Consider the following 24,654-nt stretch of genomic DNA (forward strand, 5'->3'; position numbering starts at 1 on the left):
GAAAGGAGCAACAGGTAGGAATGAGTATCATCACAAGCCTGTCCTTTAAAGATATGAAAATTAAGGCTCAGCAACGTTGTACGGCTTATCCAAGGTCACACAAGTGTCAGATGACAGAGCTGGGAAACAAACACATTTACAAAGGAGAAAGAGAACTAGACAACAGGGTATAATTCAGTGTCAGTTGTGTGATTTTAGGGGAAATAGATCAGGGCAGGGTTGTCACTGTGGTATACTGGGCTAAGAATTCACCTGCGACACTGGCATCCCATATGAGCATTGATTCAGGTCCCAGCTTCTCCACTTGTGTTCCAGCTCGCTGCTATGGCCTGGGAAAGCAGTAGAAGATGGCCCAACTGTTAGGGCTCCTGTGCCCACGTGGGAGACCCAGAAGGAGCTCCTGGCTCCTCACTTCAGATAGGCTCAGCTCCAGCCATTGCAGCCATTTGGGGAGTGAACCAATGGATGGAAGGCATTTCTGTCTCTCCCTCTCTTTGTCTTATAACTCTACCTCTCTAATAAATAAAGACAAAACCTTTAATAAAAAAAAAAAAACAGAGATCAGGGCAAGAATCAGGAAGAGTCAAGACTTGAGTTGAGCTTTGGACAGGGAGCAAACTTCAGACAAATCACATGCAAATTCACTATATTCAATGCATAAGATAGCATAAACACTATTTTGGAAACGGTAGAGTACAAAAAAATAAAAGGATGCCTAGACTTATTTACATAGAAAAGAACACTGTCTTTCATTTAAAAAGTAGGTATTCATAAGCCACCATTAGTAACCAGCAAGTATATGCTTGCAGTCTTTTTCCCAGGAGCAGAAATGGGTGGCCCTGAACCTTACCTGCCCCCTGGCTTTCACAGTGGCATTAGGAAGAGGGTTCACATGGGGTTAGGGATATGGGATCTGTACCACTGAGCTGAAGTGAAATCCTTTGACCTTGGCACTCTTGACCATTACTGCAACTCTCTAAGCTAACTGCCCTTCTCAGTCAAGGTGTTCCCCCGTGTAGCTGTCATTAATCACATGCTTGTGTAGCAAGCCTGCCTTCCCAGGCTGCATTCATTGCTGCTGTGGCTCAAGAATGTAATTAATGAGCAACTTGGACCCACTCTTGAAGTAGGAAGGGAATGGCTGGGAGACATTTTGAGGTGATGAGAGAGACTCAAATTTATAGAAGAGCTTAATAAAACAGGCTCAGGCTCTGAATACTACACAGAATGGTATTTAAGTCAAACTAACAAACAAAAAACAGAGAATTGAGAGACTGCACAATCATGTGGAGGTCCTCAAGAGGGGGTATCTCAGACACAAAGAGTGAAATCTAAGTTAAACCTTAAGCCTGTATCTAGTAGGGAACCTAAGTGATAGGAACTCTTTGCAGAATTACAGGTTTTACTTCTTACCAGTGACACTTTGGTCAACCCTCCAGAATTCTAATTCCAATTTTATTTCATGAGGGAACCCTTCCAATAATACCTATTTCAGCAAGAGTTCTGAGATGAAATCCACCCAATACAGAATGGAATAAGATTCAACCATCCTGCCTTCCCAAACCCACCCCCACCAAAAGCAGCTGGTAAACACAGGGATGGGTGGAGGCGGGACTAATGATGGTGTTTCTCAGGAAGTGGTTTTGGAGTTTGGACTTGAAGCTGAAAGTGACTCTTTCTACCAAAGGGCATTCAACCCTTCTCTTCCTTCACATCAGCTCACAGTTCTAATTGCGGGGCAAACACAATCCCTAGGGGAACAGTTCCCAAGTTATAGAGCAGAACCAGTTCCAGCCTCTTCTCAGCCTTTCCAGTATCTTGAAGGGGCTCATTAGAAGATGGCAAGGTCTTCTGTAGACACACACCAATGGGGACTTGAAGATTTGAGTGACTGCTTAGTAATGTCTAAGATTAGTGGGGAGGAACAGGATACATATTTGTGTGTGCATGAACACACAATCTATCTGAAACATAGGATACATACATTCTAAATACACTATGTATACTATCTATGAATGTATCTATACAAGTAAATTCTCTGCAATTTAGTTCTTAATCATTTGCAAGAGATTTAAAAATCCTGAGAATTCCTCACTCTATTAGTATTCAAAGAAAGGCTAGGTGATTGTTAAGCAATTGAACAAAAGATGCTCAAAAAGTTCACAAAAAATGCAAATTCTGAAAAAATAATGCATGGATTTCAAAAGTTCCTTGCACCAACACAAGCTTATCTTTTAATTCCATTTTTTTTTCTTTCTTTCTTTTTTTTTTTTTTTTTTTTTGACAGGCAGAGTGGATAGTGAGAGAGAGCGAGACAGAGAGAAAGGTCTTCCTTTTTGCCATTGGTTCACCCTCCAGTGGCCGCTGTGGCCAGTGCACTGCGCTGATCCAAAGCCAGGAGCCAGGTGCTTCTCCTGGTCTCCCATGCGGGTGCAGGGCCCAAGCACTTGGGCCATCCTCCACTGCCTTCCCAGGCCATAGCAGAGAGCTGGCCTGGAAGAGGGGCAACTGGGATAGAATCCAGCGCCCCAACCGGGACTAGAACCCGGTGTGCTGGCGCTGCAAGGCGGAGGATTAGCCTGTTAAGCCACAGCGCCGGCTGTTAATTCCATTTTTCTACAAACTTTTTGAAGTACTCTTATAAAACCAAGATTCTGATTCCCAGGTAGTTAGTAAAATAAGCCTTCTTTTCCCTATAGAAGAATGTCCTAATATGGCTTATTTTGACTCAGATGTAATTACTTCTTAGGAGGGGTAAAAGGATTATATGTAATAGAATAGTAATAATAATAACAATGACTATTAATATTGTTTCCATAAAGATCCCCCATGCTGAAATGTTTATTCAAGCCACCTCACTGAATCCTCAGTCCAACTCTGTAAGGAAATTTCCATGATCACTCCAATTTTACAAAAGAATTGAAATCAAAGAAGTACAATAACTTCACCTCTATATATCCTCTTAAATATTATGTTACATACAGACATGCGTATATATTACAGATACAAGCTATTGCCTATAAAGTGACATAATGGTGCGCTGGCATTGTGGTACACCAGGTTAAGCCACCTCCTGTAACATCAGCATTCCATATGAGCTCTGGTTCAAATCCCAGCTGCTCCAGTTCCAATCCGGCTCCCTGCTGCTGCACCTGTGAAAGCAGTGAAAGATGGCACAAGTGCTTGGGCCCCAGTATCCACCTGGGAGAACTTTATGGAGTTCCTGTCTCCGGTCCAGCCCTGGCCATTGTGGCCATTTGGGGAGTGAATCAACAAATGGAAGATCTCTCTTCTCTGTCCTTCCCCCTCTCTATCACTCTGCCTTTCAAACAAACAAATGAATTTTTTTTTAAAAAGTGAAATAATGAAATTCCAAGTTTTCATTTTAAAAACTATAAACATACGAGTCAGGTAGCACTCACAAAATCTCCTTTTTTCCCTATTGATGTATACCTTAAATAAAAGGTCAGGCTATAATGGAAAACTGAAAAGATTTAGGTAAAACAATTTTATCCATAATTTTGATTTCAGGGGAAGGAATAAAACACTCATTTTATAAATTCTTAACTAGCAAAGGTCAATCAATAAATGGCTCCTATGGGCATGCTGTGTATGACTCATTAGATACATCTCAGAGCACAAACGGGCCATGATTGCAGACCAATGTGTGTTAGAGAATACTGTCCGGATATTAAGCAAGGTTGGTTTTACTCCCAGCTCAGCTGTTCCTTTTCTATTACTGGGAAAGTCACTTTCACTGTGTGAAATTCTATCTCCTCGTTTGCAAAGTTAGGGAACCGAAAAAGATGTTCTCTTTCATAGATGCCTTCCAACAATAAAACACTGTCACTCAGGTGGATGAAACAGCACCATTCAGGCCACAGCAAATTTTGCTACAATGAAAATGGCCCAGTAGCTTATTAGTAAACCTCCCATCTCACTCCAAAGCCCAGAGTTGCACCATCCCAAAGGTCGCAGAAGCAGGTTAAAATAGTCTTTCGGCTATTGTTAGCCTCCTCTAAAGAGTGGGATAATTTTCAACCACATTAAAAATCCCTTTATAATACTGTGAAATATGTATATTTGATCTTTGTCCCCATTTCCTGACACACAGTTCCTAAAACCCTTGGTATCTTGGAGGGAAAAGGGTGCCTTGTGTAAGCTGATGAGATGATTGATTGGTGGCTGGAAGCCCTGAGGTAGCTTCTGAATGGGAGCTGGTTCCAGGGAAAACTAAGGTGTGATTAGAGAGAGGCAATTTTCAGTCCCACCCACCACCCTCTGGAGAAGTAGGAAGAGCTGAAAGTTAAGTTCATCATCAATCGCCAATGAATTAATCAATCATGACTATGTAACAACACCTCCAAAGAACTGGGTTTAGAAAGCTTCCAGATAGCTGAGCAGAGTGCATGGAAAGTCTTGAAGCAGCCTGGTGTGGAGGTCAGGAGTGTGTATGCTGTAGCTGCACTTACTGGCTTATGAGTTTCTTAGCCTGTGTAGGTCTCTTTCCTTACCTCGTCATGTTGTGAGAAATTCATGAGTTGATATATATAATGTGCTTATAACAGTGCCTGGCATATATAGTAAGTGCTATGTAAACCTTTGAACCGCACAGAGTAATTCTCTAGATGGTCTGCATTTTATTTCTATGTCTCTCGCTTCTCTTGCCCCTTCCTCTGACCCCTGTGGACTCTCTAGCCTGGTTCATTTTCTGACTCAGATTCTACCCACAGATTTCCTCAGAATTGACCTCCTGTTAGCATGCCTTAGAGGAGAGGCCCCAGGAAAACGCCAGCTGCCTGCTGGGCCCTATCCAGCCACAACAGCAATGTGCCACGTGTCCCATGGCAGACTTCTTAGCATGATCCAAGAGAGTACACTAAAATCAACCTCCATAAGGTATTTAGAAGTTCATCTTTAACCCCAAGGAGAACGCTCACCTTTGCCAAGGGGAAAACATACATTTCCCCAGAAAAGGCATTGGTGAATTCAGATAAATTAAGACTATGCTTAGCCAAAGTTTAATGATGGAGATGGTGCAATGCAAGGGTCTGAAAATAGAGCTTGAGTTTTCATTGTTGCTGAACCACTAAATTCAGTGTTGCTGAACCTCAAATTCCTTCTGCCTCATTCTACCATAAGAAACCAAAGCCACCAAGAGAAAAAGAAAATGTGGTGAACCTCATGAATGTCTCACAAAAATAAATAAGTAAATTAACAGATGAAGGAAAAAAACTCCTATCTAAAGATTTGATATCTTCTGCCTCACTAATTTTTTTTCCACCTTAGTTGAGTGAAAAGTGGAAGTGCTCGCTTCGGCAGCACATATACTAAAATTGGAACGATACAGAGAAGATTAGCATGGCCCCTGCGCAAGGATGACACGCAAATTCGTGAAGCGTTCCATATTAAAAAAAAAAAAAAAAAAAAAAGAAAAGAAAAAAAGAAAACACCAAAGGGGATGCAGGAGAACTAGGCAGGCCATAGTGCTTTTTCACTTCAAATTCAGAGTCCATAATTATATCATTCCCTAAAATAATGGCTATCAGATGCCACTACTACTTACACTGAGACACAAAGGGAACAAATGTTATCATGGACTCAACTTTATTACAAACTAATTTTATTAAACTTGTGCACATTAGAAGCATAGAAAATTGCCAATCTCTATGTTCACACACACACACACACAAATACAAAAAACACATCATTTTGAATCTTAGTTTTTAATTTCTTTCCCCAATTCCACAGAGTTGTAACGAAAATGTGTTCTTATCATCTAGCTTATAAACTAGTTTCTATCAGTCCTGAGAATCACTACTTGCACCACCGTCTGTGATTGCCTAAGGAGACCCAGAAGCGTTTGCACATATTTAATGCAGTATCTTTTTACTTGGGCATTCTTCTCATTTGAACCAATCAGAAGAGATTTCAAGATAGAAAGGGAAGAAGTGAGAGATGAGAAAAGGGCATTTTAAGTCATAGAAAGCCCACACCTTCCCACATGGAAGTCACAGCTATGTTTGGTCACTATAGTGAAAAAGACTTGAGTGTCCCACTAAAGGCTGGGGGCAAAATACCAATGAGGTCTACTGGAATCCAGTCTCACCTGAGCAGAGAGGTTCTTGTGATTCTAAACAAAATAAAAATGAAAAGACATTCATTAACTACTAGAGGGAATAGGACAGAGCTTCAGGATAGGCTCAAACATACAAAATAGCTTGCTCAAGGGCAGCTGAAAATGAACTCCCCTGAGGGATAGAAAACAAAAGGAAAAGTAGGAATTCACCTTCCCCCATAACGATTATTTGGAAAAATGCTTAATATTTTCTGAGGTAAAAATCCTTGTCTAATACTTTTATAAAAAGAAAAGCAGATCTTTAAGCAATTTCAGCATAAACTTCTTCCATTTCTGTTTCTGAAACTATTCAAAAGACTAATTTCTAAAGATTCTTTTTAAAAAGATTTACTTGAAAGTCAGGATTACTAATAGAGGGGGAAAGACGGAGAGACAGAAATCTTCCATCCTCTGGTTCACTCCCCAGATGGTCACAACTCCAGGGGCCAGGTCAGGCCGAAGTCAGGAATCAGGAGCTTCATCTGGGTCTCCCACATGGGTGGCAGGGGCCCAGACAATTGGGCCATCTTCCACTGCTTTTCCCAGGCCATTAGCAGGGAGCTGGATCAGAAGTGGAGCAGCCAGGATGGCATCACAGGCTGCAGCACAATGCTGGCCTCAAATTTCTAAAGATTTTTTTTATATAATCATTTTAATCATTGAAAAAACTTACAGGTCCTTTGAATTTGTGCAGAAGAATAGAAGGTAAAATCATCAATTTTTAATTATTGAAGTCAATTAGAGTCCAAAAGAATTTACATGAGGTCTACAGCCTGAACTTGTAGTTTACTTTTCTCCAAAGAAGCTATATATGGAGAGCTGCAGGCCACTGATATCCAGGAATCAACAAAAGTAAATTCTATTCACTTGCTTTTTAGTAGAATGTAAGTGGCACAATATCTCACTCAAAAAATACTTGTTGAAAGAGTTCAAATGAAAGAATGAATGAAATATCCCCAAGGAAAAAGTGACATTGGTTCTGACTTCATACTCTGCCTAAGATTATAGTCAACTATATGCTAAATAAGTACTATTTTCAAAAATCCTGTTCAAACCAGCTTTATTTATAATAATTAAAATTTACAAATAACCCTAATGCTATTCAACAGGTGAATGGTTAAACAATCTCTGGCACATCTATACTGTGGGATTCTAGTAAGCTATAAAATGAATAAATTATTGAAACACACAACTTGGATGAATCCCACGGGAATTATGCTGAATGTAAAAAGCTAATTCCAAAAGATTACATATTGTATAATTCCATGTATATGATATTCATTAAAGGGCAAAATTATAGAAATGGAGAACAGATTAATGGTTACACTTTGGGGAAATAGGGAGGTGGGTGTGGCTATAAAATAACAAGAAGGAATATTGGGAGATGGAGTTAGTAACTTATCCATGATTGCAGCTACAAATGATAAAATTGTATACAACTTCACACACACAGGTGCATGCGCACACACACAAGTACATGTAAAACTGGACAAATCTACATTGTATCCATGTCAATTTCCTGATTATGAGTTATAAGTTGGGCAAGATAAGGGAACCATGACTCTGTGTCATTTCTTATAACCTCATATGAACCTACAAGTATCTCAAAATAATTTTCTTTAATCCAGAAGCAAACTCTCCTCTGCCACCCTCAGCACCACCAACCTGAAAGCACGTGTGCTATGCATGTATCACATGGTAGGGAGTGTTAACACAGAAAGCTTTCCTAATCACCTCCAAAGGTCTCTCCCACATCTCAACTCTCAATGTATCAATTGTTTTTTAGCCCACAATCTAACTCTTGCTCTTACATTAAGAACAAATATCTCGGGATTTTTATCTCTTAACCTAGGATAAAATCTAAAATTTGGCCCATGCCTTATATTTGTTCGATACTCTCTCAGTGCCTAGCACAATGGTGAACCTACAGAATGAATGAGATTGCTTTTAACAAATGAATAAGTCAACAAATGAATTTCCTATTCATAGACTGGAAATTTACAATGCTGTTGCTCTAGTTTTGTCAACTTCAAAGGTCAATAATATTAATGTCCATTTGCCTTACAGACATTAAAGACCATCTCCCCCTGAACCAAGCACACACAGACAGCTTTAGTCAGAGAGCTACACTAATCACTTTGTTAAATTTTCTGAACGTCAGATTTCTGGTTGAGGAACTAGGGAATGATACTTTTTTTTGCAGGTTGCTATGTGAAGAAGACATAGTTCATAAAATGTCAAGCTCATTAAATGCTTAATGCTAGCCTCACTAGATAACTCAAAAAAAATTTTTTTAGCCTTCCATAGGTACTTCCAAGAACTAATACTCATTTCATAATTCTATATGATGACCAGTTTTGTCATAATTGGCATTATTAGTTCCCTAAGCTTTTTTAAAAGAATTATTTTAATTGTACATACTTAGGGAGTACATTGTGATAATTCAACACATATATTCAGTGGATAATGTTCAAATCAGGTTTGGTAACATTTCTTTTCATATATTTTTTAAGATTTTTGATTGACATTCAACAATTGCACATGTATGTGGGGTAGAGTGTGACAGTTCAACAAATATACACAATGTGTACCAATCAAATCAAGAAATTAGTGCTCCCCCATCCGTATCATCAGTCTATGCTTGGAGCCTTTAAGCTTCTCTCCTCTACCCATTCATAAAATACATGATAGGTTATTGTGAATTCCACTGTGCTATAGAACACCAGAACTTCTAACCATGTCCTTGTACCCATTATCCAAATTTCATCTATTCCCACACAAACCTTTCCCAGTCTCTGATAATTACTACTCTACATTCTCATTGGCTTTTTTTTTTTTTACGCTTCCACATATGAGAAAAAATGTGATATTTATCTTTCTGAATCTGACTTGTTTTACTTAACATGATGACTTCTAGTTTCATCCTTTTTATGGCAAATGATATATCATTCTTTTTATGGCTGAAAAATACTCCATTGTGTATATATACAGCCACATTTTCTTTGTCCACTCATCTATATAGGGACTCTTAGCTTGGTTCCATATCTTAGCTTTTATGAATGATCCTGCAGTAAACATGGGAGTACAAGTATCTCTTTCATATGCTGACTTCAGGTCCTTTGGACATATACCCACAAGTGAAACAGATCTGTTTTTAGTTTTCTGAGGAACTTCCATGCTGTATTCCATATGGCTGTACCAATTAACATTCCCACCAATCATGCATTAGGTTTCATTTTTTTCTACATCCTTGTCAGCATTTGTCTTTTTAATAGTAGCCACTCTAACTGGAATGAGACAATTTATTGTGATTTTGACATGTATTTCCCTGATGAGTAATCATGTTGATACTATTTTCATAAATCTATGGGTTATTTGGATTTACTCTTTTGAACAGAGTTAATGTCATTTGCCAATTTTTAAGTTGGCTTTTTTTATTATTGAGTATTTTGTGTTCCTTATGTATTCTGGATATTAATCCTGGATATTAGTCAAATGACTAGTTTGCAAAAATTCTCTCCCATTCTGCAGGTTGTCTCTTCACTCTATTCATCATTTCCTTTGCTTCTTAGTTTGATGCAATCCTATTTGTCTAATTCTGGTTTTGCTGCCTATGCTTTTGGGGTCTTATTGTTGCATATACCAATGTCTTGAAGCATTTCCCCCACACTTTCTTTTAATAGTTTTATCACTTAAGGTTTTACGTTTGGGTCTTTGATCCATTTTGAGTAAATTTTTGTCTGAGGGGGTTGTATTTCAGCCTTCTGCATATGTTTATCCAGTTTTCCCAGCAAAATCACGGTCAATTATTATTAAGGTTATGTCTTTTCAACAAACGACCAGGGTTTTATTCACATAGTACCCTCCTCTAAAGATAAAATTTTGCTTACATTTACAGTGGTAAACGTAACATGGACAAAGTCAATGTAAACAAGGGATGCAGTAAAAAGAGGCAAGTTCAAGTATAAGGAAATAAGGCAATTTATGGGTAGTTATTAGGACAGTGTGCTACAAGTCTTTCCCCCAAATCACAATGGAAGACAGCTTATCTTGTGCTTTCTCTCCTTTCCCATGGTTTTATCCATAGACAGCACAGACATCTGAAAAGCCTCCTGCCCATTACATTAAGAATTGTGGGCTGGGCCGGCGCCGTGGCTTAACAGGCTAATCCTCCACCTTGCGGCACCGGCACACCAGGTTCTAGTCCCGGTTGGGGCGCCAGATTCTATCCCGGTTGCCCCTCTTCCAGGCCAGCTCTCTGCTATGGCCCGGGAAGGCAGTGGAGGATGGCCCAAGTCCTTGGGCCCTGCACCCCATGGGAGACCAGGAGAAGCACCTGGCTCCTGGCTTCGGATCAGCGAGATGTGCCGGCCGCAGCGGCCATTGGAGGGTGAACCAATGGCAAAAAGGAAGACCTTTCTCTCTGTCTCTCTCTCACTGTCCACTCTGCCTGTCAAAAAAAAAAAAAAAAAAAAAAAAAGAAAAGAAAAAGAATTGTGGGCTGGAGGTGCTGGAGGGAGGGCCTCTGTTTATTTTCCCTGCTTAGGGAAGATATTTGTTTTCAAGATAAGCTGACAGCTTCTTCACAGGACTGGGAGTGTCTTAATCTACTCTTACCTGAGGGTGGTAACTTTTCCCCCAAGTGTGCAGCTGTCTGAAAATATATTTGCTCTTGATGTGTCACTGGGTCATGAGGAGTTCTCTGAGAAATACTTTACACATGGGTGTCTCCAAACCCAGGCAGTGAATATATTTGCTGACCCATGAAGCAGGGTTAGACAAACACTGAATATGTTTTAAGGTTCCAGGTGTTTTTTTAAAGATTAATTTATTTTATTTGAAATGCAGAATTACAAAGAAAGGGAATAGGAGAAGAAGAAGAAGAAGAAGAGGGATCTTCCATCTGCTGGGACAGGCCAAAGCCAGGAGTTTCATCCAGGTGTCCCACGTAGATGGAAGGGCCCACGCACTTGGGCCATACTCTGCCACTTTATCAGGTGCATTGGCAGGGAGCTGGATCTGAAGTAGGACATGAACCAGAACCCATATGGATGGCACCAGAGGTGGCAGCTTAACCCACTGCACCACAGCACACCCAGGTTTCAGTTTTTAAAAAATAATCTAACTCATTTGGTTGGTCAGTCAACAGCATTTTGAGGCCTTCCTATATTCCTGATCTCTGCTTGAAACTGAGAAGGAATCATTCATGACTGTGATACAGAAAGTCTCCTTTTCACCACTGTGGTCCAATTCTGCCCACTCACATTTCTTTGCTTTACTTCTGGCACAATGATCTTGCAAGACACACAACACATATGTCAAAGCAAAGGTCTTAAGACCAGATTATCATTACAAGAACAGTCTATGTAACTAGAAGAAGCATATAAGACAGAGAGAATTTGAAGATCTGCCCATATCATACAATGAAGGTACAGGTATCTGCAAATCCCAGAAAAGATGAATATGTTTTCCAGAATTACAAATTTTTAAAGCCATATTCTCTTTCTTATTAAAACAATTAACAATAGCACCCTTACTAAGTATTTCCTATGTGCCAGGCACTATATTAAGCACTTAAAAGAATCATCTCATTTAATCTTTAAAATGAGAAAAATATATATAATATTATTCTACTTTAAAGATGAGAAAACTTCAGCTTACAAAGACCAAGGAAATAAACCCAGAATCCACTCACTCATAGCTGGTGTTCTTGATCCATACACTAACTTACACTACTACGTGCTTTCTTGGTTTAGAGAGAAAGCCAAAGTTATTAATTATTGCTGTTACTGAAATAATAGTGCATATAACACAGATTCTTCACAACATACTAGGTTAAATCATTATAAAACTTATTCAACTTTGACCTACAGAAAAGGCAATTTCACTTAGATCTAATAGAATATATCAAGAGACAGAAGAAGACTTGAACTTAGCCCTAGCAAAGCTCCTGACTAGCTGTGTGACTATAAGGTGAAGAGGAAGAACTGATTTTGTAATTAGGCTCTCTTCCGTGTGCATAATTATAACAGAAGAAGAGGGAGCAGAACCATAATTCATTAAACAATTCTTTATTAAGTATCTACTACATGCTAAATGCTGTGCTTTCTCCTTCATTATAAATTCATTTGTATTTCACAAACAGCCTCCCAGCAGCTTGCTGTGATTCCTGGTTCCTAAATACCTGAGGATTCTTGCATGTCTATTCCGGAAACTGAGATGTGCCTTATGGTGCTGGTAGTTCCTTCCAGAGACCAGTTCCAAAGAAGAGAACCAAGGACCCCAGAAACCACTTTAATGTGAAGGGATAAATGAAGTATGGCAGAAGAAATATTCATGTGAACAAATGTGTGTACCTTGTGATTAATAACCAGAATCTACAAAGAGATCAAGAAACTCCACAACAAAACAAACAACCCACTTAAGAGATGGGCCAAGGACCTCAATAGACATTTTTCAAAAGAGGAAATCCAAATGGCCAACAGGCACATGAAAAAATGTTCAGGATCACTAGCAACGAGGGAAATGCAAATCAAAACCACAATGAGGTTCCACCTCACCCCAGTGAGAATGGCTTACATTCAGAAATCTACCAACAACAGATGCTGGCAAGGATGTGGGGAAAAAGGGACACTAACCCACTGTTGGTGGGAATGCAAACTGGTTAAGCCACTATTGAAGTCAGTTTGGAGATTTCTCAGAAACCTGAATATAACCCTACCATACAACCCAGCCATACCACTCCTTGGAATTTACCCAAAGGAAATTAAATTGTCAAACAAAAAAGCTGTCTGCACCTTAATGTTTATTGCAGCTCAATTCACAATAGCTAAGACCTGGAATCAACCCAAATACCCATCAACAGTAGACTGGATAAAGAAATTATGGGATAGGTACTCTATAGAATATTATACAGCAATCAAAAACAATGAAATCTGATCATTTGCAACAAAATGGAGGAATCTGGAAAACATTATGCTGAGTGAAATAAGCCAGTCCCAAAGGGACAAATATCATATGTTCTCCCTGATCAGTGACAACTAACCGAGCACCAAAAAGGAAACCTGTTGAAGTGAAATGGACACTATGAGAAATAGTGACTTGATCAGCCCTTGCCCTGACTGTTGATGAACAACTTAATATGTTATCCCTCTTAGTATTTTTTTGTTTGTTCTACTTAATACTATTGGTTGAATTCTGTAATTAATACACAGTTATTCTTAAGTGTTGAAACTTAACTGAAAAGTGATCCCTGTTAAATATAAGAATGGGAATAAAAGAGGAAAGAGATGTACAATTTGGGACATGCTCAAGCTGACTTGCCCCAAATGGTAGAGTAAGAAACATACCAGGGGATTCCAATTCAATCCCATCAAGGTGGCATGTACCAATGCCATCTCACTAGTCCAAGTGATCAACTTCTGTTCACAATTGATCATAATGATAGGACTAAGAGTCAAAGGGATCACATAAACAAGACTAGTGTCTGCAAATATTAACTGATAGAATAAAAAAGGGAGAGAACGATCCAACATGGGAAGCGAGATACACAGCAGACTCATAGAATGGCGGATGTCCTAAATAGCACTCTGGCCTCAGAATCAGCCCTTAAGGCATTCAGATCTGGCTGAAAAGCCCATGAGAGGATTTCAGGCATGGAAAGCCAAGACACTCTGGCAAAAAAAAAAAAAATTAAATGAAAGATCTCTGCAAGTGAGATCCCAGTGGAAAGAACAGGTCATCAAAGAAGGAGGTACCTTTCTCTGAAGGGAGGAGAGAACTTTCACTTTGACTATGACCTTGTCTAAATATGATCAGAGTTGGTGAACTCAAAAGGCTTCCATAGCCTTGGCAATTCATGACAAGATCCTAGGGTGATTACTGAGGCCATAAACAAGAGTGTCAATTTGTTAAGTCAACAACAGGAGTCACTGTGCACTTACTCCTCATGTAGGATCTCTGTCCTTAATGTGCTGTACATTGTGATTTAATGCTATAGCTAGTACTCAAACAGTATTTTTCACTTTGTGTTTCTATGTGGGTGCAAACTGTTGAAATCTTTACTTAATATATACTAAACTGATCTTCTGTATATAAAGACAATTGAAAATGAATCTTGATGTGAATGGAAGGGGAGAGGGAGTGGGAAAGGGGAGGGTTGCGGGTGGGAGGGAAGTTACGGGGGGGAAGACATTATAATCCATAAGCTGTACTTTGGAAATTTATATTCATTAAATAGAAGTTTAAAAAAAAAGAAGACTGACAAAAGATTAAAAAAAAAAAAGTGTGTACCTTGTAAGAAAAATAAACCTACCTCTAAGTATATAGTACTCTAGCTCAGAGTCCAAAAAAAAATTTCTCTTTACTTGCACCTCACTAGGAAGACAATTATCTAGATTTTTAATTTATAAAAATTCAAGGGCACATGCATTTAATCTACTGGTTAAGACCCACATCCCACATTAGTTGTCCCTGGGTTTGAGTCCCAACCCACTCCTAAATCCAACTTCCTACTAATGCATCTCCTAGGAGGCAACAGGTGATGGTCCAAGTGGTTGGATCACTGCCACCCATGTTGGAGATCCGGACTGAATTCCTAGATCTGATTTCAGCCTGGCCCAGCCCCAGCTGTTACCAGCATTTGGAGAGTGAACCTTCAAATGGAGGAGCTCACTCGCTCTGCCTCCCTCTTTCTCTCTCCTCTCAAATAAATAAGCTACATAATTTTTTTTCATTCCAGAATGGAAGAGCCTTCAGCTTTGTAGGTATAATACTTGAGCATCTCATCACAATGTTTGCAATGATTAAGGGCTGGGAGTAGAGGATTATGGGAAAACATCAAACTGCAAGCCTGAAGATACTGATTCAAACTGGCTGTGCTACCTCCTGGCTTTGTGAGTCCTGGAGTGAGGAATGGGATAGGTTTCCTCTAAGTACTTTTCCAACTCTAAAGGTTGACCATTCCCTTATAAAATAAAGTCTTTACCAACTAATCTGCATCTGTCCCTTTTGTACTGAGGATCCAGCTGTTTTCCAACATACCTGCAATAGCTCTTCAAATACATACTTGAGGACTCTCACAAGTGCCCATTACACTCCCTCTCCTCCACCTTAAGTCAAAAATTCCAGAGAAAGTCAGGTGGTTGCCACTTCACTTTCTCACCTCTTTCCTAAGTCAAAATAACACATGAGTCTGGTGGTTAGCAGGATGTTGACAGTAACTCATATGGGTCATACGTCTTAACTTTGAACTCCTAAGAAAAGGAATACATGCTGTGAGTAAATGTTTGCTTTCTGAACTTCTTCTAACCACAAAAGACCCAAAACTCTTGACCCCTTTCTCTGAGAAATCTACTAGCTGCAGTGGGAATACAAATGCTTAAAGAGAAGGAAATTAATAAACTTGATGTACATAAAATCTAGTTGAGAAGATCAAATCTACACATAATACCTAACTGGTGAATTCCACAGGACAGGTGATTATTATGTGCTACATTTGGTAACATACTCAACAACAATCACAAGAAGTCAGGTAAAAAAGGGTGAGATGAAGGGTAGCAACAGATCCAGAGAAAGATTGGCTTTATAGGGGGTTAGGCTCTTAATTGTTGAATATGACTTAACTCCTAGAGAAACAATAACACCAACCTAACCTCCAGTGAGGGGTGATTTTCAAGTTGGATATGGTCCTGGGCTCTACCAATAGAGTGCCTTCAAGCTCACCTGGATTTCTAGGGTAGTTCAGAATAGATTGTTAGGGTAGTGGAGTCAGTTAGGGTAGTGGAGGCCAAATGTTATTTTGCCTGTCAAGGCAAAACTTTTCCCAAGTCAAGGCTGCTTACTTCTCACTGCATAACACATAGCTTAGGTGTCTAGTCCTTTTAATGTGAATTATCTTTGTATGGGGCCCCTATGAAATGTGTCATTGTAAGCAACTTGGAGTCTCCAGAAAGATATTTTTTTGCTTTTCCTATAAGAATTCCTTGGACACCAATAAACCAAAGAGAAAAGACAATTTCACAAAAGGAATTATAGAAGAAATTGTTTGTTAATAAACACACACTCCCACCAACATTCTTTGATTCAGAGCTTTTGTTATCTCTCCTTCACTGCAAAATACAGATATCCAGAAGGAAGGAAAGAATTCAAAATTTTTGATTATTAAATTCCATGTTTTAAAGATGAGAGTTTTCTTTTTTCTCTTTAAAGACTCCAAATTACAAAGTTTATCAGAGATAGACATAGAGAAAGATTTCATGTACTTTCAGCTTTTACAACATCCATGAAATTTAAGCTGATATATCTCATGACCAGTGTTTTATAAACCTACGCCTGGAAATCAAGAGTATGCCCTCAACATTTCCTGTCATGGAAATTGTTCCAACAGACAAACAAATAGGCATTTCATGGCTTTGGTCTCACAGCTGTCACATTATTTAGTTACGCACAAATAAAAAATCCTATTACCAAAAAAAGATTGGAGAATCAGGCTGGAATTTGGCACACAAGCTTGTTCACATTGTTTTACTCAGTACCCTCCTTCAATGCAAATATGGAACTTCAAAATATTTAATTAAAAATAACTATGTGGTCTAAACAGTAAGTCCAATGTAACTGTAAAATGTCAAAATAAGAATTTTTACTAATGCTTCTCCACCATTAATTAATGACATTTTGTAACTCACTGGAGTACAGAACTCATAGTTCCTCAATTCTCATCTCCCAAAGGCTCTAAAGAGCAGATCTGAATTCTAATGGACAACAGAACATGCAATAAAACCTCCTGTCTTTAAAGTCATATAATAAATTTTTACATTACAAAACTCAAGAGTACCTAAATCCCAACTAAGCAAGATATTGGTCCATAAACTGGTCCCCCTTTTAGGGAAACTGCACTGACAAAGTCTTTTCTCCTTTTTTGGGCTTGATTTCTACTAATTACTTGATATTTGAAAAGAGGGAAAAAATCATTATATTGGAAAGAAAAGTGCAAGAAATAAGACTTAAACATGAAATACCATTTCTTTCTGAAAAAGATTTTAAATAATTATTTGAAGTTTACATAGAATTAAAAGAAAAGTATGTAAGGCAAGTGTTATGTAGCACCAGATTAAGCTGCCACTTGGAATGACCACATTACATTATCAGAGTGCCTGATTCAAGTTCTGGCTACTCCATGCCTGATCCAGCTTCCTTCTAATGCATCTGGGGAGGCAATGGATGATGGCCTGAGTATTTGGGCCTTTGCCACTCATATGGGAGATCCTGATGTTGCTCAACACTGGCTCTTATGACCATTTGTGGAGTGAACTAGTAGAAGAAAGATCTGACTCTCTCTCGAGTTCTGCCTTTCAAATAAATTAATCTTAAAAAAAAAAAAAAAAAAGGAAGGGACAGTTCTGTGGCACAGTGTTAAGGCACACTTAAATAGTGCCACCCCATATGAATGCTGGTTTGAGTATCACCTGCTCTTCTTCCCATCCAGCTCCCTGCTAATGGTTCTGAGAAAGCAGTGAAAGATGGTCCAGGTACTTTAGTTACTGCCACCCACACGAGAGACCCAGTTCCTGGCTACTGGTTTCAGTCTAGCCTCACCTGGGGAAGTTGTTACCATTTGGGAGGTGAATTAAGGGATGGAAGAACTTTATCTGTCACTCCCTCCCTATCATTCTGCCTTTCAAATAAATAAATAAGTCTTTTAAAAAAAAAGAAAAAGCAGAATTTATAGGAATTCCTCCAGGAATTAATGGCAAATAGAGTCTTTTATCTGTACTTTTCTTACAATAAATAAACCAAGAAAACCCAAGAAATACATGGTCTTTAAAATGCCCAGGTCCCCATTTCCTTATATTATCAGTAAAAAGCAGTTAAGTGTCTGCACTTTGGTTTCCACATTTACGTCTCAGAATTAGCTCTTACCATGTGACGTTGGGCAAGTTACTTAGTTTCCTCGCTGGTATAACACTTAAAATTGACATGTGAGGATTAAATGAGTTTGGATGTTAAAGGACCTAATGCAGTATAGAGTCCATAGTGAACACTATGCAAATATCAACTGTTATTATTACTAACATCTCCAATAAATCTATTCTCAACATACCAAATAAAATCACAATTCGCCAAGAAAAAAATGTTTCCTTTGCATTTTTTGAAATAATGATGGCCTAGCCCAAGGTTCATCAGTTGATTTTAAAAAATTGAACAATCTCATCCTCAGTCAGAGAATACTAACAGGAGCTGGGGGCTGGACTGCTGTGTGCTTTGGACAGCAGAAGCCAGATACTTGGGCCCAGCAGTCTCAATTGCATTCATTTAACAAATGTCAATTGTGTCCCTAGTCTGTGCTGGGCACTGTACCAGGTGTTGAATTTATTTGCTCAAGGTCAACACTCTCCACTGCACCCTTTAGCACCCAAGGCCTTGTTTCTTACTGCAATGTGATTATCTAAAATAAATGTTATATTAAAAACATGCCTCAAGATGAAACTATAAGAATAGTCGAGCCCGGTGCCGAGGCTTAACAGGCTAATCCTCCACCTTGCGGCACCGGCACACCAGGTTCTAGTCCCGGTTGGGGCGCCAGATTCTATCCCGGTTGCCCCTCTTCCAGGCCAGCTCTCTGCTATGGCCCGGGAAGGCAGTGGAGGATGGCCCAAGTGCTTGGGCCCTGCACCCATATGGGAGACCAGGAGAAGTACCTGGCTCCTAGCTTCGGATCAGTATGCTGCACCGGCCGCAGCGGCCATTGGTGGGTGAACCAACGGCAAAAAGGAAGACCTTTCTCTCTGTCTCTCTCCCTCTCACTATCCACTCTGCCTGTCCAAAAAAAAAAAAGAATAGTCGAGCAAATGCTAAACCGTCCATTTCTATTTTCTTCCTTATAGTTCTGGAGCATAAAAATCCTCACCTACCAATTATAATTGCTAAGATAGATTATTCCCAGATGAAGATGAGCCAAATACTACAGAAAGAATGACCTCAGCCAAGCTGTCTCTGAAACAACAAACTAACAGAGCATTTGGTTAGGAGACCTATTGGAACATCCATATCCCACACTGGTGAGCCTAGTTCAAGTCCCAGCTCTGCTTTCAGTTCCAGTTCCTACTAATGTGCACCCAGGGAAGCAGCAGATGATGGTACAAGTATTTGGGTCTCTGCCAGCCATATGAGAGACACAGACTGAGTTCTGGGTTCCCAGCTTCAGCCTTGCCTAACCCTGGCTGTTGCAGGCATTTAGATAGTAAACCAAACAATGGACGATCTCTCTGGTTTTGTATGTCTGTGTCTCTTTCTGCCTTTCAAATAAAATTAAATTTAAACATTTTTTGAAGTTCATGGAAAATAGATATTATGAAAAAAATAGTCACAGATTTCAAAAATTTTTCAAAAAACAGAGCAGACCACCAGTGCCCCTCCCTTATTATCATTTTGTGAAGAGCTAGGAAGGTTGCCACCCTGAGACTCCCAAAGGATGCAGGAAAGGTGACAAGCATAGAGCTGGTACATAAGCTGTCACTGCCAAAGAAATTCCCTTCTTTAAAACTTCCAGTGAGGCACGGGAAGCTTAAACTTCCCAAGAGAAGAGCTTTAACATTTGCTGACACCCACACAAGTGCTGACAATTGTCAAAAAGCTCATATAATGACCCAATATTATTGTATGAGGTCACACTAGTGTGTTCAGGCAGCACAGTGGAGAAAAAGCACTTATTTGGGATTCAGATATGAGCTTAATAGTTATATGACCCTGGGCCAATATTTAACATATCTACAGCTCATTTTCCTTATCTATACTAAAAGAGTAAATTTCCTACCTTTGAGGATCTTTCTGATGATTAAAGAAACATTTTATGCTAAAATTCTAGCTGATGTCTGATACACAGTAGAATTCCAGCATTACAGATGCCCTAAACACCTCTTAATTCCAGGCAGGAAAAAAATATCTAAGGGATCTCATCCCCTGAGTTAGAGGAATAATGACAGGGAATCTTAGGCAAATCTTGCCCCTAACTTTTCTAACAGCCTAGTTATGATAATTGACATTTTTAGGACTCTGAGAGTACCTGAAATGCTAGAAAAACGCAACCAACCCTTCTCCGGTAGCTTTTTCACCCAAATTTTCCCATAAGCAACTAAGAAGGTGTCAACTTTATCCTACAGAGTACCATGTGCTCTGGAACAGGAGCCCACATCCTCCTAGCTGTTCTACCCCTTCTCCTTCTAACCAAATCCCAAATGCAGCCACTAAAAAAAAAAAAAGGGGGGGGGGGGGGCTGGCGCTGTGGCGCAGTGGGTTAAAGCCCTGGCCTGAGGCGCTGGCATCCCATATGGGCACCGGTTCTAGTCGGCTGCTCCTCTTCCAATCCAGCTTTCTGCTATAACCTGGGAAAGCAGAAGATGGTCCAAGTTCTTGGACCCCTGCACCCAAGTGGGAAACCCAGAAGAAGCTCCTGGCTCCTGCCTTCGGATCAGTGCAGCTCCCGCTGTTGCGGCCATCTGGGGAGTGAACCAGTGGATGGAAGACCTATCTCTCTGTTTCTCTCTCTCTGTAACTCTTTCAAATAAATAAAATAAATCTTAAAAAAAAAAAAAAAAGAAGAAAGAAAAGAAAACAAAGAACACACAGTTGATTATTTGTCTCCCCATCAGTTATCTACAAACAGGATAACTCAGAGTGCAGGTAGGCAATTTGCCTTAACTTATTTTCATTCACTCAATAATGTCTTTCTTGTCTGAAGTTTGACTAATAACATACACTTTACACTAAACGCAAAACCTAAACATATCAGGAGTCTGGGAGACTACATCTCTTAAGTGTTACTGGATCTAGTTTTAAAGTCAGAAAGGTGAAGCTCTGGTTATATCTCAAACTGACCATCCAGGGGTCTTCAAAATATTCATGGAACAATTATGTGTGGACTTCATATTTTTTGCATCAAAATAAACGTATCCTTTAATTCCATTTCCACATGAATTTTTTGAAGTACCCTTATATTACTCTAGGAAAGCTATTTAATTTTTCTGAATCAGTTTCTTCATATGTTAATTGATATTAGCATTTATATAATAGAGTTATTTTATCATATGTGAAAAGCATTCCAAAAACTGTAAAGCTCTATAGAAATATTATGTTAGAAAGTTTTGGGTTTTTTATTGTCATTCCTTTTGTCAGCTACAGCCTATGTGCTCCAACAAAACCTTAAAAAGTCTACATAGCTCTCCCAACCTGGCCATCCCCTTTTTGTCCACTCATCTATCTCATACCACATTTAATCCACATTTATCTTAAATTGGTTTTTTTATGAGCCTTCCTATTCCCAGGTTACTTTCAAACAAAGGTATCATCATAGCTTCTGACACACTCAAAATTTGGCATTTTAAAGCCTGACCTTTATTTTCAAGATAAAATCTTCTGAGTCACAGAAGAACAAAAAACCATGAAACTTGGGAGAATTTCAACTCCTTCTTATGCCCATAGACATACAATCTTAAGGCATGGGTTCCTGTCATGTAAGGACCAACAACTTCTCAGCCTTTCACATTTCCAAAGTCTTAGCTTCAAAAAAGAGATTGGCTCTATATTTGTGACATTATATGGTGTGTTGAAGGGATCTCCAAGCCCAGCCCAGCCCAGGTTTAATGATTCACTAAGAGGACTCACAGGAGAAAACACAGTCATACTCACAACTATGATTTATTACAGTGAAACAATACAAAGCAAAATCAGCAAAGGGAGAAGACACAGAAGGTTAAGTTTGGTGAAAACCAGGTATGAGCTTCCAAGGATGTAGATCACATAGGACAAGCTATGACAACGTGCATGAAATGTCACCAACCAAGGAATTCATCAGAGATTCAATGCCCAGGGTTTTTATTGCGTGCTAGTCACATAAACACCCACTGCCTGGTAAGTCCCCAAATTCCAGACTCCCTCCCCTCCAAAGAAAAGCAAATACTCAGCATAAATCATATCATTTGCATAATTTAGGTACAGTGAGCAACTCTTACTGTTGAGACAGGTGGGAACCCTCTTGAAATCCAAGTTCCCAGATGCCAACCAAGGGCTAGCTTACAAGCCAACCTTTATTATGATAATCAGTTACAGGAGTGCTATGTTCATTCTTAGCCACACACATGGGAACAAAACCCTAAATATCTAATTAATAACTTCCCATTGACCACAAAATTCTTATAGCCAATCAATGTATTAAAATACTTAGAAAGATAGTGAACTAACTCACTGCTTCAAAATATATTCATTCAACACACTTGCACTGTGTCCACTAATGGGCTCTGGGCTCAGGATAAGTCCCTTCCCTCCAAGAACTTTGGGACCATGAGTACATAAAAAATGGTAACACACAGTGGTGTGTGATGACAGCCATAAATATGTACAAGCCAAACTCTAAGCCAGTTAGAGAAAGGAAAGAAAACTTGCTCTACGATAAACCAGGAAGACTTTGGAAAGAATTACCACAGAGCTGCAGTTTTAAGGACATGATCAGTCACCTGCCTCTCTGGCCTCAGCTCCTGTCAGCTTAGCCTTAAACATCAAACTGTGCCCATCACACTATTTCCCACCCTTATTGTTTCTCTGATTCCCATTCATCCAAGTTTCCTCACAAGTATCACCTCTTCCAGGAGGTCCTACCTTGGCGCTATGATCTCCCTTCCCTCTGACCACCCTACCTCCCTCCTCTGCATTCACATGTGACTATTAACATGATACTGTGTGGTAATTATCCACAATCTGTCTTTCCCACAGGACTTTAAGCCTAAAACAAGTTCTGGCACACAATGAAAATAGTAAACACTCAGAGAGTGTTTGTTGAATGAAATAACTTGTCTCCAAGGCTGACATTCATCCTACAAGAGTATGTTCCTCTTTTATCAACAAATTTTCACTATTTAATAGTTTTGAAATAACAACATGTAATTTTTAGTAAAGACAAACTAATCATACCATACTTAAATATTAAACTAAACTTAAACACAGTCCTTACACCCATAGGTGACAAAGCACGCAGACACACCTCAGAACAGACCACTTCATCAGATGGTTTGGTCTCGAAGCAAAGAGACTGAACTGAAAGCTATCAAAGGACTAATCTAAGGCCTGATAAACACAGTGAGGTGAGCATAGGACTTTGCACACAAAAGGAAAAAACTTCAAAGGTCTAGTATGTAAGATGTAGCATGTAAGATGTAACATCTAGCATGTAAGATGCTTTCAGGGATGCATGTTCCCATGTGTGTCCCAGTGTGCTGAATATCAGCCCAAGACTTGCTGCTAAGAGGATAATTTTGGAGGAAGTCTTCCAGAGAAGGGAAAAGACAAACATATCTGCTTCTCACTTCCTCACACACCAGGCAAACACCTGTGCTCAGTTCCATGCAAGGTACACATCTGTTCCCAGCAGAATTTGACAGGTGGAGTCACATCTCCATACCCTTGGCTCCCAGCCATCCATGAGTTCATGTGGGGAAACAAGTGCTTATCTTTCTATTTAGGCAACTCTAGTAACCAAGGCTAATCTCCAACATGGCTCTCCCCAAGGAACTAACTCACTAACTCACTCACTCTCTCTGTGTCTCTGCCTCTGTATATATATATTTATTATTTATTATTTATTTATTTATTCATTTATGCATGCATGCCAGATTTTCCCTCTGGTCTCAATAAATCAGACAACACTTTGGGGAAACAAAAACATAGGCCTATAAACATACACACACACACTTATGCGTACTTATGTCTGAACCTGAACGCTTAAGGAAAAGGGCTACTCAGCTTCTCACAATTTCCCATAGATAATACTTGTACAATCTGAGCCTCCCTGCTCCTGCTGCCAATAAACTCAAACTGCTAACCACAGTAGTACATAACTGAGCACAAGAAATTCTGCAAAGCACTAGAGAAATTCAGCATGCATTGGGTGCCAACTATTGCTAGAATCTTAAACTCAATTCTTGAAATACAAAAAAGGAGGCTTAAACATTCTTTCTGGGTTCAAGCTTCAATTATTTTGCCAAAAGCACACCTTGGTCCTTTATTTTTTTAAATACTTGTGATTTCTTTGAAAGTCAGAGTTACAGAGAAGGAGGGAGACACAGAGAAAGATCTTCCATCCACTGAAGACAACAAAGACCGTGGTTGGGTCAGGCCAAAGCCAGAAGCTAGGAACTTCTTCTGGGTCTACCATGTGGATAACAGAGGCCTCAGTTCTCTGCTATGACTTGGGAAAGCTGAAGAAGATGGCCCAAGTTCTTGGGCCCCTGCACCCACATGGGAGACCCTGAGGAAGCTCCTAGATCCTGCTTCAGATCAGCCCAGTTCTGGCCACTGCAGCCATTTGGGGAGTGAACCAGCAGGTGGAAGACTTTCTCTCTCTCTCTCTCTCTCTCTGCCTCTGCCTCTGCTTCTCTGTGGCTCTTTCAAATACATACATAAATAAATCTTTAAAAAATAGTATAATCTCTTACAAGATCCATGCCAAGCAATATATCTTAACACAAATTCAATAAGCATGAACATAA

General features: G+C 39.5%; 1 protein-coding gene and 1 non-coding gene across 13 annotated transcripts in view; one reads left to right on the forward strand and one right to left on the reverse strand.

Annotated features, from left to right (window-relative positions):
* The window catches only part of SYTL2 (synaptotagmin like 2), a 127,245-nt gene that overhangs the window by 94,726 nt on the left and 7,865 nt on the right, over positions 1 to 24,654 (reverse strand). The gene's annotated exons all lie outside the window — the stretch shown is intronic.
* LOC133764908 (U6 spliceosomal RNA) lies at positions 5,307 to 5,413 on the forward strand. The gene has a single exon (XR_009866477.1). It is a non-coding gene; the product is annotated as a U6 spliceosomal RNA (small nuclear RNA).

This window comes from Lepus europaeus, chromosome 7, assembly GCF_033115175.1.
Source record: "Lepus europaeus isolate LE1 chromosome 7, mLepTim1.pri, whole genome shotgun sequence".
NCBI lineage: Eukaryota > Metazoa > Chordata > Mammalia > Lagomorpha > Leporidae > Lepus > Lepus europaeus.